The following is an 18153-nucleotide window of genomic DNA, read 5'->3' as shown; positions in this document are numbered from 1 at the left end:
GGATCTTGCATCTTGCATCTCGCAGATTTATCTGCGATATGTTAACAGATTGAAGCTGGAAAATTGATTGACAGACAGCCGATGGAAAGATACAACGAGCTAATGGCATAGCACAGTGGAAAAGCTGATAATCGAAAATAGTGACAAAGATCAACTGACTGTAGCACAGATTAATGAGTAATAGTGTAACAATTGGATTGTTGAAGTACGCGGTTTTTGATGGGCAAGAATTAAAGCTTATAATAGTTTCACTTTCGTTACCAAAAATATAAAGATAATGGGATCTATTTGTATCTTTAATTTGATACTAATTACTAATTAGTCATTATAAATTTTAACCAGAAATAACAGCTACCAGTTAAGTAGACACTCAGATACGCAAACTATGGAATCTATGAAACATAATTGAGTTGAGCAAAAAATTAGAGAACCATATAACACAGCCAATTTAACAGTACTGTGAGTGAGGAGAACCCTAATGGCCGTCTGCTATTACTAGGAAGTGTTTTCTTGGATGCATACACTGCGCTTTATTACGCCATATTTGCACAAACATTGCCCCCGCAGCCCGCTCGCCACAAGACTCGGTTAACCTGGCCATAAAGCGGAGACAACCAGACGATGTCGCTGTTTGTTTGCCTTCTTAAGCAGTGTTAATTGTCATAAAACGAAACGATGCGAAGAGGAATAAACATTTATATATAAGAAGGAATTTATGTATATACATATATATATGTATGTGTTTATATATATACTTATACTGAGGGGGGACGACAACGACTACACCTTGATGAGGGGTCCATGGTTTGGCATTCACCGCATTCTTTTGGTCAACTACCGCCCAAAAGCCATCCAATCGATCGCACTTTATGGCATCATTATGCTAATGGGCAATTGTGCATTGTATGCCCCCTCTCTCTCTCTTTCTCATTCTCTGTCTCTGTATCTGTCTCTTTCTGTCTCTGTCTATATAGCACTCCCCACCACCTCCCAAAAATCCCAATGGAATTACCACCAACTTAGGATTATTGTACAACGTTTACAGTTTGTTTTTGTCGTCGTTCATTCATTTTCATATGGACACGCTCATTTGATTAGCATACACATGGAGTGAGCAGACGTACATCTGCATTTAAATCTATATCTATGTACGTATCAAAAGTAAATATACATACAGGGTGCGCCATCTCGAGCTTCGGTATGAAAATATTGAATAACTTTGGAAAAAAACAAAAATTCATGGAAAATGTTTTATGTTTATTTAGATTGATCCTTTACAATTCATTTGAGTTAGTTTTTGAAGGGTCTAGAAAATTTCTGGTTTCAGCAGGACGGGGTCCCATGTCAGACAGCAAACGAAACCATGCAGTTTTTGCAGCAAAATTCCTGGATGCGTTGTGTCAAAAAGAGGCGATATCGACTGGCCGGACTTGACCCCGCCGGATTTCTTTTTGTGGGGAGCTCAAGGAGAGTATTCGCACCGAAATGGCCAATATATCGGCCGATTGCTCAAGAAAATAATGGAAAATGCTCGAAAAAGGACACTTTTTGCCATCAAGAACAAAGGAAGTCACTTAGTCGATATTGTATTCAAAAACTAACTCAAATGAATTGTAAAGGATCAATCTAAATATATGTAAAACATTTTCCATGAATTTTTGTTTTTTTCCAAAGTTATTTAATATTTTCATACCGAAGCTCGAGATGGCGCACCCTGTACATATTTATATATACATATATAAATTGATTTGCGTTTAGATTCGTTTAGCATTACGTGTGCGTTGCTCGGTCATTTGACCCAATTTGCTATGCAAATATTATGAGTTTTATTCTCGGGTTTGGAAGATCTGCGTAATTTTTCACCTCAGCAGAAGAGCTATGATTTTCCAGACTTTTGTCCGCTGCCTTTCATTGTTATTTCATTGTTCTTTTGTTGATCTGCGCATTGTCTTTGGCATTTGCATTCCATGATGTCATTTAGATTTAAGCAAAAAAAAAAAGCCCACCCAAAAAAAATGCATTCTCAATTTAGGAACGAGGTTAAGTTGTGTGTTAATACAAAGAAATTAGGTAATCTTAAAATATTCCATTTTTTCTTCCGTTTCTCTTAAGAAAAAGTATCTTTTTAACGCAAAAGACGAAACGCCCAAAAGGAAAATGGAAGATAAGTTAGTAACGAAAGAGAACAAAACCGAAACTGGTTTCTCCCTTTTCCTTTTCAAATACAGTTGCTTTCCGCGAAAAGAAGCTCGATGGAAAGGGGTAAAGAACACCTCCAAAATCGGCGTACAAAGCAAAAAAGCAAGGAAGGTGGTAAAAAAAAAAAAAAAAATCAAAGGAAATGGGAGGTCGGTTTCCAAAGTCACACCCAAATTTTTCCCTACCCAAAAGATTTTTTAAAATTTATTTTTGTTCTCATTAGTCTTGCGTTTCTTGGATTGTTTTTCCTTTAATTCATTTCTGTGCGGTCTTTTTTTTTTGTTTTTCTAATTTATTTGATTTATGGAAACGGGGGAGACACTCAGGTACCCACCCAAAAATCGGGAATTTTGAGACTTCCCAAATGGCGAAAACAAAAAAATGAACAAAAAACAGAGGAACTTACTCACATGACCTGCCTGAACTTGACTTTAATGGCTTTTTATTAGCCTGTTCCTTTCGTTGCCGTTTGCCGTTTTCGCTGTTCGTCATTTATTTTAGCCATAAAATCTGTCTGGATCGTCGTCGTTCTGCTGTCTTCGGACATCTCAGCCTTATCACCATATTGCACTTGAAGGCTGGAAGAAGCAAACAAACAAAACACAAAAATAAATTAACATAAAAGGAGTACAAAAACGGGTTGATATGTATTTTTCATATTGTTAACATTATTTCGCAAGCGTTTTGTATTTATTCAGTATGTGGCCAGCCTTCGTTTTTGTTTTGAAGAACAGTTAAATAAATATTGATATTATTATTCATGTTTGTGAACTTCGGTATTGATATTTATCCTCAATTTAACGCCATTAACCTTTATTTTAGCAGACAAACAAAATAATATTGGTTTTCTGCATGTGATATTTTTAAAGACACCTTGTTCGTTCTACATAACTCTTAAAAAATAAGAATTATTATGGTAAATATCTATTCAACAATTGATTTTAATCTTTTGTTTTGGCATTTATTGCTAGTTTTTGACATTAGAAATATAGCCTTTTGGACGTATCAAGTGACTTTGAGGCAAGTGCAACTCCGACCGCGTATTAATTGCAGTGCCATTGCCAATTAATCTGCCCGATAATCGTATTAATTGCCATCGCTGTGGAGCCGCTCATAAATATTGCTGCCAAGCTCAAGCCGTCCGACTTCTTCCTGGCCAGTTTTTCCAGGATCGGGGATGGGGATCCCGAGCTAATGCTAACGCCGAAGTTGCAGCTGATCGGGTGCCAGATGCAATGGCTAAATGGGATCCTATCTCGTGATAGCCGGCCTCCGAGCTCAAAGCTAGTTAGAAATAGAATGCAAAAACCAATCAAAATGCAAAAATGAACAGCTGTTAGCATCGCATCATCAAATAGCGATGGATGCGTGAGTGTGCCCATACACTTATGTTTTCCACAATAACTATTATCGTAAATGTAACGATGTGAGTGTGACAAGAGAATGGGTTATTATTAAATGGAAAACATGTAGAACATTAGTACATTACGGAAATCAATAAGAGCTTATTATACACATTTTATAATAACACATATAGCAATCAAAACATAAGCTCTGAACGAGACAACAAACGAAAGCGAAATGTTGGGAAAGGGTAATCCTGTTTGACAGTAGCCCCCTCATGAAAATCACTTCTCGAGGCAAACCCAATGCCTTACATAGGAAGGAAAAAAACATCTGCGAGCGAACTTTACATGCAAAAAGGAATCACAGTTGGTAGTTTGCTTAGTCGGATGGTTGGTCGGTAGGTAGGTTGATAGGCAGACAAACAGGATCAGGAAATTCCGGTTTGCTATTATTTTTATTATAATAATTTTTCTCCTTCTTCCCCAGCGGATTCATCTGAATCTGAGGATGTGAAGCTCCTCTTCTAATGCCAAAAAAAAAAGGTGAGTGCAAGGGAGATGGAAATAGCAAACAGGAATCCGCGCGACTGAAAAAAACCATTGAAAGACGATCCGATATACCTTCGTTCTTTGTTCTTGGTTCTTGGTTCTTCTGCTCGATTCTCGATTGGTCAATTCTTCGGTCTTCCCCAACTCTCTTCACTGTGTGCGCGTGTGTGTGCCTGCTTGTTTGTTCGTCTGTGGTGGTGTCTCCTTGAACTGGCGCTGCTTGTCGATCTGGCCGTGACTCGTTTGCTATTTTTATAATCAGCAAGATCGAAATAACTGGGCAATAATGGAGTATACTCATTGTGGGCCGAACAGGGATCGATGAGCGATATGCGATATGCAATATGATAAGAGATTGCTGCATGGGGGGGTTGGCTAACAAAACATTTGCGGAATTACATGGCTATTAATAAGAAAATGATCTAAGCAAGTTTGTTTTCTTCTAAATTGCTGCTCTTCACTTGATGCGATCGAATTATGATTAGACGAAAGTACATACGAGTCGTATGTACAAGTTGATGACATGAAATTACTTAAGATTTACAGATTTAAATATTATATATTAACTAACGTAACTAACGCTTCCTTCCTATTTTTCACAGGGTATTCTTTAAGCGGAACCACCTTTGCCACACATAATCTGCAGCTTCCTTACCCAAAGGATACGAGCCGAGAAAAAAGTCCGAAGAATCTGCCTTACTTCTCAACTACCTCCTAATGTGCGGCCCGTTGGGTGAACAGGTTCTGAGTCCGGCTTCTCCCCTTTCTTCCCCCTTTCTTCAGCTCTCTACGGCAGCGAGAAGACGCCGCTCTTCGCCGCCTTTCTTCTCTCCTCCGATCTCCGAACTCCGATCTCCTCGCAGTGCGAATTCATTGCGATCTAAGCTTGATCCCCGCGCTCCCCCTCCGATTCTTCGCTTTGGATTATTGATTGCTCTGGGTCTCTGGGCAAACGTGTGCCAAGAAGTGGCTCCACCCCTCTCTTTCTTTCCCCATCCATCCCTCTCCCTCTCTCTTACCATCGCCCACTGTTGTGGCGAGCATTTGTCGCCATGGTGAGTATTTGCTTTTCCACTTTGCATTTGCCGTCGAAATATTATTTATGGGACTGCATCTAATTCAGAAGACCAAGCAAAAAAAAAAAACAGAAAAAGACCAAGAAGAAGAGGAAGAACAGATCTCTGAAGAATCGGGCAGATATATTGCCTGTGGGCCATTGATGTCTTTGTTTATTGCTCCGGTTCCTGTTCGATTCGCTTCGATGTTCATATGAGGTGGATTTCTTTTCCTTAATTTTTCCATTTGGGCATGCAGTTTTCTGTTGGGAAAACTGAGGAAGGGGGAAGTAGTCCGGCCTTGGGGCCACCAAGCCGAATACTAATTAGACATCTCGGGAAACCGAAGGAGGAGAGCTGGATCTCTGCATTCCATTTGGGCCAAAGCATTTGGCTGACATCGCAGACATCTCGCTCTAATTGACAGCCGCTCTAATGGAGGAGTCCAATCCATGTCCGAATCAAAATCAAAGGCAAATCGGAGCCGAAAATTCTTTTGGTGGAATACCACTGCTAATTACAGTGATAAGAAATGATCGAAGAATTTACAAAAAATATTCACAAGGATTCAAAATACGTTCTATAGAGGAGCATTGTATAAGATTAATAGTTATATTATACATTATCTTTCTTTCTTTAAATAAAAGCCGTGAATTTTGGCCTTGGGGTATCCCCATAATCGAGGCGCTGAAGATCAATAAAAAAGTAACCACTACAATTTGCATAGGAATTTGTGCTGCACGATCGGTTGGTTGGTTCATCGATCGCTTTTTTCGATATGTGCGCTGATCTAATGCATTTCACAAATGCCATCGAGTGACTTATTGACGCAGCATGTGGCAAGGCAACCTGCAACCGGCAACCGGCAACTAGCAACCTGCAACCAGCAACCTGCAACCTGCAACTGGGATCTTGGATCACCGATCGAGGATGGTATCGTACGGTTGAAGTGCAGCTCACGTACACAATTGCGGCTCATGATTGGAGGAAAAATGCCAAAGTCAAAGCCAAAGTCGCGGCCCGTTGACAACGCCTTCGTAATAAAAAGAACTGGGGCTGCAACTTATGGGCCGGATTATTGGGCCACCGACGGAACAACGGCGGCTGTAGCATAGTTCATTTCATTCAGCAGGCACAATTCCACGAAAGTGATTGATTACAATCGAAGCGGCGATCCAGCGATCCAACAATCCACCGATCCACCGATCGCAGATCCAACTTAATGTAATACAACAATAATGCAAGGCGTGGCTGGCAGGGCAAGGCAAAAGCGATCAATTAAAACCGACTGATGATGATCAATTATCGGCGAGAGATGAAGACCAAAGTGAAGAAGCTGGAGCTCTGATCTCGATTGAAATGCACAGAAAGAAAATTGTACTTCGTATATAGATAGTTTTGTGGCTCAAAAGTAATATCACTTTTCCAACACAAAATGCGATTGATTTCTTGGTTTTGTGTTAAGCAAGTTATATTTTAAAGTGATTTATCTTGAAGTCTATTTTTTCAGTGCACGACTGGCCGAGAAGTCGAACACTTGATCCCAGGCCAAAGCGAAATGGTCCGATCGTCTGACCGTAAGTCCAGCATTTCCACGATGACGACAATGACAACGACAATCACGATGACGTTGGCCAGTCATCGTCATCCTTTTTTATCTCTGTGCTGCCGATGCTTGTCATGGTGGCTGTTGTGGTTGTTGTTGCAACAGTTTTAACACATCATAAAGCTGCTTAGAGTGTGCTTTTGCTTTGCAGCTCCCAGTTTGCCGGCTCCTAGGCTCTATGGCCATTACGTATCCAGCCGCCCATTCTCAGATCGATCTCCAATCATTCTGAGCGGACTCGCTGTATCTATTATTTATTTGTCACCTTTCGAGGGGCGGGGTGAGAACTGGAAGGTTCTACAACTTGAAAGATCAAGTGAAAACACGAAACAATCGATGAAATTAAAAAAATTCAATTTAAACAGGGGTACGAAAAAAAATCGAACATCCGTAAAATACAAAGTTGAATGCACTTGTTTTAAGAATTCTATTTCAAATGTTTTAAGTTAATCCAATCGGGAAAAATCTGGAAGAGCAGCTGAAGATCACGTTTCTGCATCTTATTGAAATTTTATAAAAGACCTAAAGACCACCCACCCATAGATGATTTTAAAACAATTAAGCTGGCCAATCAAAAGCTATATCTTTTTATGGTCTACTTTTCGATTAGTGTTGAAAACGGACCCCACTTGATCCATGGCTGCGTTGAGAATTTTATTGACTCTTGCGTTCAAAACAAACAAATAAAACAATGATTTCTTATAGCTTTGGGATGTTTTCATACTTTATGAGAAATGGACCTGACTAATTGTGAGGCACTTAAAAATATTTTACTGAGCCATCAATCGAGCTCGGGAATATATGTATATATACTGATATTTATAACTCGATATAAAAATATATTTTATGATCTACCATTCTTTGTCAAACGTGTGCGCTTGTGTGCAGTGGGCAATAAATCAATAATTTGTTAAGAGGCGCTAGCTTCGAAGTTGTGAAAGCAAGTTCGTTGCCTAAGTCTTTTGTTTGTTGCCAGCAAGGAAACGGCCTTTTCTTCATCTTCATCTACATCTTCTTCTTCTTCTTCGTTTTACCTCTCAAGCAATAAATCACTTTGTATTTATATTGATATTTTCGTTGTGCTCTGCTCGCATTTCGAAAGTATTTAAAGATTTTTCAACTCTTTATATTGGCTCTCGAGAGTTGGTCGTTGTGAAAGGAAGTCCGTAGATCGTATGCAAATTTGCTGCTTCTAAGCAGAAAAAAAAACAGAAAAAACAGAAAAAAAAAAAAGCAAATAACCAAAGAGACAGTTGGCTGGCGCGACAGAAAATAGGCAAACGGAAAAAATTGTAAATCACAGAAGTGCAGCTGCAGCACTGGCAACATCATCGCCATCCTGCGAGTTTGGGACCGAGTTTCCGAGCCACAACCCCATCGACCATTCAAAAGCCGCGCACAGAATTCTCCAGCAATCTTCGGATTCCCCGGCGATGGCAGCGTGATCGCGGTGACACGAAACTTAGCCAGATCGTGATAGAGCAATTATCCAATTTTTTGCAGAGACTGCCAGATGATTTAATCGAGTGCGTGAGCTGAAATAACGCAGGTGTATAGTTCTAGTTCCTTTTCAAAAATTCTCCAGATTAAATAATATAAAAGGTAAGTTAAAACATTTGTTTTTTCAAATGTTATAACACATTTAATAGTTAGTTTTAGAAATTGATAAAGCTGGTATTCTTCATCTAGTTGCAATAATGTTTACAACTATTGACACTGCTTCAACAACTTTAGCTTTATATGGAATGCTGTGTAGTCGCGTGCCAAACTGCTCATGTGCTATCGCGGGGTCCCCATAAAAACGTTGCACTCTTTATGGATTTGCCAGATGCGATTATTCTTGCATAATGCAAGGTGGTGCAGTGCAGGAGGATCTCATCTCTAGAGAATCCCTGTTTATCGCTGGTGAACGCTGCAGCGTTGTCAAATCGGGCAGTGATTTGTCTCCAATCGGTAGTCTCTCTCCTGCCTGGATGGCATTGGGATTTCGATGGGGACTCGAATTCGGATTGGGTTTGGGATTGGGATTGGAAGAGCTCCTGCCTCTGCCCGCCGGGCAATTGACACTTGAGATTGGCCCCGCCCCGCGGCCAGCTGCTGTTGGCAATTTATAAACGAAATAAATTCAATTGACTTGTTTGCCGCAGCATTTACAGTTGGCAACAATTGCAGCAATGCCATAAATCGTTGGACAAGCATTCGAAGCTGCGATTCCCCCGGATTCCCCCCATTTCCTCCGGTTTATTCCCCAGAAGTTCCGCTCGTGGCTGCGTAACAATAAATTTTCAATGCAAACAAGTTGGTTGGTTGGTTGGTGGAGCTGGCGGAGCAGAGAGTCTTGGCCATCGCCATCCTGGCCAAAAGCCAAAAGCAAACCCAAGTCCGGCAGCGGCAGCGGCTGCCTCGGCATTTGTTATTTGAATTTCGAAAATTATGGCCACAAATTTGTTTTATTGCCAAAGTCAAGGCGTGCAATCATTAAATGCAACAGCATGCGGTCCCGATTCTCGCAGTCTCAGTGTCTCCAATGATTCTACTTCTCCTTTTTGTTTCCTCTGTTTTCTGTTTTCTGTTTTTTTTTTCTCCTCTCCGATTTTCCATTTCTCTGTCATTGCAGAGTGGCACCTGGCTGGCACCAGCAGAGACTCCCAAAGTCCCCGGCTCAATTTGAGTTATGCCTCGCACTAAAAGCGTTTCAACTAACTTAAATATGAGCACATCATTAGCCTAAAATTGTTACTTTGCCGACTTGGTCATGGCCGGCAAACGCCTTGCCCCGCGAATTCGCTTCTATGCTGCATGTGCACTGAGAAAATATTTTAGGTTTTATCAGTGAGATGAAAAACTTTGGGGAAAACACACACACTATTTTGAAATAGGAAAACTTAGTAATAAAACTATTGTATTATATATACCACAGAGTATTAAATAAATAAACGCTTTCCTCATTTTCTTTTTGCAGTGTGACCAGCAGCAGTTTAAAGCTTTTCAGTGTTGCAGCTGCGCTATGCGCCATGTGTTGTGTGTGCATCATAATGTCTGATTAACACGTGCGCAAATTATAAGATTTTATGCATTAGCCACAGATATCAGAGCCCGAGATAAAAGCAAAAATGCCCGGCTTGCCGCACTCTCATCATCGGCCAACTGATTCTCGATTCTCTATTCTCGATTCTGGCTTGTAGATTCTAGAGTTCTGCAGCCGGGAGTTTGGTGTCTGGAACTCGGGATCCATGGCATTACGACGGGTTGATGTTTTATGCATGTGCTACACGCACGCTCAACCTGGACATCAACGAATTCGTACTCATCCCATCCCATCCCATCGCATCGCATCGCTTAGTTTTTGAGCACTTTATTAGGCGAGCGAGCGAGCTGCTTGTAAGCTGCTTACAACGCCCCATATGTTTTTTTGGTCGGTGCTCCCCGAGCCATGTGTTTTGGAAATTAGAACGCTCTTGATTATTCCTTTGTTGTCTGCCTCCTTTAAAAGGGGGCGTGGCACTGGTGGTCCACATTCGCAGACTTTTCGCCATGTAGGAATTATGTTAAATCGGTTGGTCATAAATGTCCGAGCGTGATTATACTTAAAAAAAAAAAAGAAGGAGGTGCGCCTTAATTATGCTTCATAAAAGTGGGAGAAATGTTTAAAATGACTATAAGTTTTATCTAAGAACGGTGAAGGATTATTATTTTTATGTTTATTAAATACCACCAACACAATCAAAAATCAATTTTAACAAATCCAAGTATTAAAAAAGTAGCAGAAATACAATAAAATATACTAATATTCAAAACAAACAACTCCAGTGAGCCCCTAAACATAAAAAATGCAATACGATTGATCTGATAATGGGAAATTCTCTTTTTTCCCGCTCCAGGTGATCCGAAGCCATCAAACCGCAGACCGGAGCAACCGAACGAACGGCCCACAGAGCAAATCATTTCGCTACTCCACAGACTACGCAATGGTTTCAGTAATCGAATTTTATGACAATTCCATTAAACGGTCATTTACAAGAAGGCAACAACTGCTGGCCAGCTAGATATAAGCCAACAAAATCCGCAGAGGCTGTCGATCCACGCCCACACCCTCGGGCAGCAAAACAAAAACACGAGCTTAGCCTTTTTTTTTTTATTATTCGGGTTCTGGTTGTTCTTTAAGGAGGGGGCGAGAAGAACTGTTCTTGCAGCCTATAACACGCACAAATCTTGCATGTATTTACCCACGGTCGGGGGGCTAATTTTAATTCCTGCTGCCTGCTCGACTTTGGAGATCTTAAATCGCCCATTTAATGCACACAGAAAAAATGGTTAGCAGTAAGTACTTTAACCAATTGTTGAATATTATGTTACTAAAAATTAGATATTCTTTATTTCAGTCTGCTAAGTAAACTATTCCATCCGCTGCCAGACGTAATTACTTCCTACCCATCCCCATTCCCATTCCCAATCCTCTATCCTGCATCGCATCTCCGTTCTCCAATGGAGGGCAGTAGAGGCAAACCGCACCGGGTTTTCGGTCTGTCTCTATGGGTATTTTCAATTACCTCCGCCGATCGGTTAAAAAAGAGGAGGGAAAGGGGGGTCCAGAAAAATGTAGTGCGCGTGTTTGGTGGCGTTGCGTGTCTCTTGGCATGTGTCCACGCGAAATTGATATCGAACATAATTTTTTGTTTTTCTTTCAAACATATTTTTTTGTACCTCGCAATTGCTGAGATTGGGGTATATATAATTCCTTTAAATATATATACTGAAATTTAAAATAAATTTAAGAGTTGTCGCTTCAAAAACTAATTTTATAATTTGATAAAAAATATTACTGTGAAAATATAATGTATGTTCCAATAATAAATTTCTTTCTCAATTTCCTAACCAAAAAGCGGGTATTCACCGAGCCTAATTATTTAAAATCCAGAATTCTCGTCTGTTGTTGTTCTTGTTGCTGTTCCTCTAAGCATATACATTTTGCCCCCACTCTTCGGGAAGGCTTGTATGAAAATAGGAAATGGCTGAAAAATGCTAACAAGATTTGCACGATCCGCCTGCCAACCTCTGGCTTAGGATCTTGGCATTGGCAGAGGCAGCAGGCTGCAGCTCCCAGCTTTCCAGCTCCCAGCTCCCAGCTCTTTGGCTGTCTGCATGATGACAATGACAAGGCTGCAAGGTTACAAGTTTTTCCAGATCGAGAAAAACCAAGGAAGAAAATGAGCAAAGGCGGGCGAGCAGGACGCAGCGTTTTGCCGGAGTTTTCATTCTTACGCTGGCTCCGCGTACCGACGATCATCAAACACTAAACAGCTCGTAAACACTTTGGCTTTATCGCTGAGCTTGCCGCTGTGTTTCCCCTCAATCTTTCACAATTTCCTCCAAGTGCTTTCCCCTATTTTCCGATTTTCCCTTGTCTGATAATGTGCCGTTGACTATTGCATATGTGGTTAAGCTTTTTATTATTGTTCGTGCTGAAAATGTTGTGTTAAAATTAGCACTACAAAATTGCCAACAGAAAAAGACGACTTGAAACAAGAAATCTCTTTAGAATACAATGATATTGTATAAAAAAAAAAAATCGGCACTATTAAAAACTTAAGCTTAGGCCAACCAAAAACTAATTAATTTTTTTTAATTCTATTTATTCTAGCCCAGATGCGAGAAACTAGTTTTTAATGCCACTTTGTAACGATCGGAACGTCTGGTCTGAGCAAACGGGAGCTCCACTAATCGATCCAAATATTTACCATTTTTGCACGCTAATTGATAAACATTTCGTTTCAGCGCATTCGCATTCGCATTCGCGACTCCTTGAAGTAGCTGAAAAATTGCCATTTTCCATTACGGACACACGAAGATGTAAATTAAAAGTGGCACCCGAAGTGGATCTCAAAACTGGTAAGAGGAGGAACAGGAGCCGCAACGACTTTTGACTTTGATTCGGGAGAATAAATTATAGGGGGGGAAAAATAATGAGCAAACAAGAAAACCGAATGTGTACTTTACCTACATTTGAAGTTTTTTAATTTATGTAAATCTGTAATTATCAAGGAGAATTCTCCTTCTGCCATTTCCTAGTCGTATTTGTTCGGCATTAACCTTTGGCCAAATCAATTAATTAGCCCACTCTCAGTGGTGCTGTCGGGAAATCTCGTTATTTATGCACATAATCTTGACACCTTTGGGAATGTTTTGAAAGCCATCTCCCCGGTCCACCTTCGTCCGAAGAGCAGCATGTAGTAATACCAGTTGAAAATACTCGTAGAAATGCATATGCGCGCTACACTCGATAAGTATACGCAATGTGCGTTTGTCAATGCCGATTATGATTGTCGTCGCCCCGTTCAGAAAGCTTTTCCGGGGGGCGCGCGAAAAGCGAGGGAAACCCATAGAGGAGCCTTCACACATATTATGGACAGGAAATGCTGGCCGGGCCAGAAGCAAAAACACGCGGAAAAATATGCAACCACTTTACAAGAATTTCATCCAATTAAATTTCCATATGTTGTTGCGAGCAGCAAAAGTGGCAGTTAAGAACCTGTTGCATTTAGTTGTATTACACTTTCAGCTAATTTTGTTTAAACTCCTCGAAATATTTCAAAATTAACAAGTTATTAGCAGTTGAAAATGTAGCATTTTTCCCTCTGTAGAATGCAACTTCCATCTGCAGCAATTTCTATCTTCTCTGCGCTGGCTGCAATAAAACTTTGCAGTTAATTAGTCAAAATGCTGCACAACCGGGCTGGCAACTTTACCAAATGATTCTATTAGCCAGACGCACAAAGTTGAAGAAATCAAGAAGCAGAACGAACCGCCGCCAACAAAATATTGCATTGGTGAAAAAAAAAGAAGCCGAAAAAAAGAGGTAGAAAAACTCCATTTGCACGCAGTAAATTCCCAAACATATTGGCTGATATCGTCTGACGGGCAGAGGCGGCGATCGATAAGCGCGGCCACTGCCCAATAATTCAGCAACTTATGTCCGCGTCTGCCACAATTAACCATTGTTTATATGCTCCAATTGGCCAACTGATGCTAACGGCCAACTGTTCGCTGCACAAATTACAATTCGCTAAGTTTCGTGCATTTTAAGCGGCAACTTTGTCGCGAGAATGCGGATCGGAATTACTGTAGACAGCGATCAAATAAATCGCGAGCAAACTTCTAACAGGTATCGAGCAACTCGAAGCAGCATTTAGAGACATTCTGTAAAAGATTTTCGAGCCAAGAAGTTATAGAATAATTTATATAGCTAAAAAAAAAAACTTTATCAGCAAATTTAACATTGCAATAAGTTTTAATCTTCCGCTTTGGCCGTGTTATATGAAGCCATCACAAAGCAATTCCATGGCTAATTGCCAGTCCGTCAATCAACTGTTGTCCGAACCCGAAAACTAAAAACCACTTGCAATCCAATCCGGATGAGAAGTAACCGTTTCAATCAAGCCGCGAGTTGAGTTCAATTGAGATCTCAGCGGGAGTTGAGTGGAGCTCGAGCACCTGTTAAACCAATTGATAGCCAAGGGCGATCCCCAGATCCACAGATCCACCTTCCACCATCCATCCATCATCCAAGAAACGCCCACACTTCGTGGAGAGTATAATTGATATGCATAATCATTACTCGGTTTTGTTGTCGCGTTTCAATTAAGGCATTAGGAAAATAACTCCAGCAATTGTCAATTGCTACACAAAAAACAAATGCAGATATTTTTCAATTTAAGAATAAACCGTACATTTAAATCCACAACACCAGTTCAAAAATACAGGGTTTTTTTGTGTGTAGCCAGAGAAATCAAATCGAGAGACTCGTACACCCAAAGATTTATTAAGTTCACACATTCGTACAGCACTTGAGGCTGACAATTAAAAATCACTTTGGTCTTTCTTCTCGTTTTGCCCCCCTCATCGCCAGTTGGCTCCACCAACTTGACTTGGGGCTTGACTTTACTTGACTTGACTGCCGATTGCCATTTTGGTGGCTCTCCAAGTTTCTTGGGCAGCAGCTGCACACCGCCAACAACAATAAAAACAATAAAAAGCTGCCACAATGGTCGATCTAAGGCGCCATATGCGAAATGTGTTTGATACGCCCGTGTATACAAACATATTTCGCCTTACTTTTCTCGATTTTGTATACCCTCTAAGTAAAGGGTAATTACCTTTTAAGTTTTTATGTTCTAGAAACAAATAAAACGATGAACTAGCTATGGGTTTTCAGTAAATATCCTTTTCTTTTTCCTTAAGAATTAGTTTGATTTTTTAAGAATCCTTCCTTATTTTCTTATCGATATAAATTGATTGCCTTTGGCCTTAGTCTACGACGCCCACTGTATTTTGTTGATTTGCCCCACTGTCCGCTGATGCTGATTGCTGATGGTTGGTTCGCCTGCGCGCTCGTTTGTCCGCTTAATTGTGAGAAAATATATCAACGGCAGCCGGGCAACAAAGCCAGATCGAATGTAATAAAATAAAATGAAAAAAAAAAAGAAAAAAGAAACACCGCGAAACAATGTCGAAGTACACGGGTCTTTTGTCATTTGCATTTCGATTCGTTTTGATCGGTTCAATTACTCGGTTTATCGGTGGGTGTCGCATGGGATTAAAAACTTGAAACAATCAATTGCGAATCGCGAATCGCGACAATCGAATAGAGCCGGCGAACAAAAGGCGAACAAAAACAAGTGGCAAAGTTCTTGACATTGTTCGAACGGTTAAAAGAAAGTTGATAACTGGCTGGAGGAGCAATGAGCATCCCAGATTGCATCGGTCGGTCCAGCTATATAGCTTCGATCTATGCCCCACCGATCCGATCCGAACCGAACCGATTTCCTCCAGCAATCGTCGTCAGCTGCGGGCACAAAACATTTGGGGCCATCAAATGAAACGAGTGCAACAAGAGCCACACCGCAATGGCAAAATAGCGTCGTGCTGCAAGCGACACAAAATGTTGCACAAATTAAAATTGAACACAATAATCAGTGCGACATGTTGTTGCAGTCGTTGTCTATATCTGCAGGGAGTGCAGCCGTCGATTTCGGGGAGTGGAGCTTGGGGCTAGCCGAAGATGGAGATACCTCCAGTTGACAAAATATTTTATGCAAGTAAAATTATACAGTTGAAGGTTGATTGTCTATAACAAATAATAATTTAAATTTATTTTTAACTATATATATCTTCCAAACTTAAAGCCTGAAGAGAATGTTGTACGTTTTCTAACATTACAATTCTTGATAATATTTTCTGAAGAAAACCAGGCTTTTTTCCACTTTTTTCTTGGCCTGCGAATGGACTTTTCTTCAGGAACTATTTTCCTTGGCCATTTGTTGTTGCCAGGCACTTGTCGCCTGTCGACTGTTTTCTGTTGCTGTTGCTGTTGATGTTGTTGTCTGTTGATGTTGTTGTTGTTTGCTGTTGCTGTTTTGGTGTTCGTGTCTGTTTTGCTCACTTAGCCGTCTGTTCCGTTCTGTTGGCTGGTGCCTTTGCTGCCATCTCACTCTCTCGACGCATGCGTAACGATCTTGGCCAAAAGACTCTGCCTCACTCCCCTTTCTTGCCAGCTCTTCCTCCGACCGACCGACCGACCGCAATGCGATGCAATGCTGCTGGCCAAGTGGCCGACCACAGCAAATGACTTTATTATAGGTTTTTAAATTTATAAACGCACATTTACCAATGCTAAACATCCTTCGCTCAAATCCCCAGACACGATCTCCTCGCACGTCTGGTTTTCTTGATCCATAAAATGGAATTATGTGGACTGTTTTCCTCTTGAATCGCTTTATGGCCTTTAGCTGGTGGTGATTTCATTTGCCGAATTGGCCACACATCTTAGCCTGATTTGTTCAACTTGGCCATTTTCGGTAATTCATAAAAACAATAATCGAAATTCGTCTTACTTCAAACTAGACCTGCAAACCTACATCGTTCTCATAAAAAGAAAAACACATATAAACATGATTTAGGGGATCCTAAAACTCAGTCGTTTAAGCTAGAAAGTCTTTTCAAGTCTGGTAGATTCTCTAGGGAATCCAACTCTTGGAGAACTCATTCAACAGTTTAACTTTTTTACTGCCCACAGGAAGTTGGCCCCCACGTAAACACACAAACAACAGATCGAAAACAAATTATGCTGATCTGTTTAAGACCAATAATGTTCTCGGTTTTGGTTCCGAAAATCCTTCATTCAAGCCAAGACAACAAAACGATGACAAAAAGGCATTTTCATTGCGATTGAACTTGTCCTACGCATACGATGAGATATTTCGGGTTCAGATGTGTGGGTTTCCCGAAGCGATCTTTTTCTTATCCATCGATCGTTTAGTTGCTGATTTGTTGCCACGATCAAGATGCGGCTTTAAGCCTCCTTGGCATGCACATAATTTGTGGCTTTCGGTCAATAAAAAATTTTGACAAAAAGACCAAAACTTGTCGAAAGTTCGGAAGTTCGATTGATAGTTTTTTATTGCTTCTGAATTGGCCGCCCAGGTCGGTGGAGTTCATAATTCCTGAGCCCGCTTGTTTGTTCTTCTTTATTACGCGGCTGTCTGTTGTGTTTAGAGCTTACCAAATGCACAGCTAAAAAAAGTACTGTTCAAATTGAAGTATTTAAAAATAATTTTTTTAGACCTATAGTCTTTTCGTACATTAAACTTATAGGGGTTCGCACAAGAAGTTTATTTAAATTTTTATTTAAAAAATTAGGTATTTTCTTGATGCCTCTTATTTCTTCAGTGCATCTATATTTATTCATTTTTTGTCGCCTGCTTCCGTCGTTCTTCCGCCCTTCAACTTCTTGTAGCTCACGACTTTTGCTGTTATTCCCACAAAGTCGCGTTTTTGTATTTATACTTTTTGTGTGACGTTCCTATGAGCGCATTAACTTTATATTGAAGTCGTCGGATCACTCAGTTTCCTTCTCTTCCTCATCCATCCTCCGCATCTGGATAATTTTATGCGAAATTCTCGTGATTCTCATGCCGCACATAGTAAATATAAATTATGTAGGCTTGCTCTCAGCTGCTTCCTAACTTGGGTTTAATTTCATTCGGTTTTTACTTTATATAATATACCTTTTTAATTATAGTTTGCGTGCCCCAGGGCTGAGTGGCCAGCTATTTGGGTGAGGGTCATCTAAATGTGTTATTGGGAAGGCAGAGGGAAGTGTCTAAACTGTTGCTTTAAAGCTTTGTTAAATTTGTTCTAGAATTTTAATAATAAATACTTTATCTGTATAAAATGAACCCGATTAGATAACATTTTTTCTCAGTAAAATTTTGCTAATTGCCCTGCTGGAAAACAAATGACTTACGACACAAACTTGAAGCATTCGACCCGAAACACTTAACGGTAACTTCTTCATTGACGTGTTTTTCGTGTGACCTTCAGCAACTACAACAACAGAAAA

At 40.4% G+C, this 18153-nt stretch overlaps 1 long non-coding RNA gene across 3 annotated transcripts in view; it reads right to left on the bottom strand.

Moving 5' to 3' along the window:
* LOC108095314 overlaps positions 1–18153 on the bottom strand; it is a 109753-nt gene that overhangs the window by 50305 nt on the left and 41295 nt on the right. For 2 of the 3 annotated variants that reach the window (XR_006245312.1, XR_006245314.1), the window contains one exon: positions 2610–2777. This is a non-coding gene — a long non-coding RNA (uncharacterized LOC108095314). Of the gene's footprint in view, positions 1–2605; positions 2778–18153 lie in introns of all 3 variants that reach the window. The other variant, XR_006245313.1, reaches the window with a different exon arrangement.

This window comes from Drosophila ficusphila, unplaced genomic scaffold, assembly GCF_018152265.1.
Source record: "Drosophila ficusphila isolate 14025-0441.05 unplaced genomic scaffold, ASM1815226v1 contig_198, whole genome shotgun sequence".
Taxonomy (NCBI): domain Eukaryota; kingdom Metazoa; phylum Arthropoda; class Insecta; order Diptera; family Drosophilidae; genus Drosophila; species Drosophila ficusphila.
This window is presented reverse-complemented; position numbering and strand designations above follow the sequence as displayed.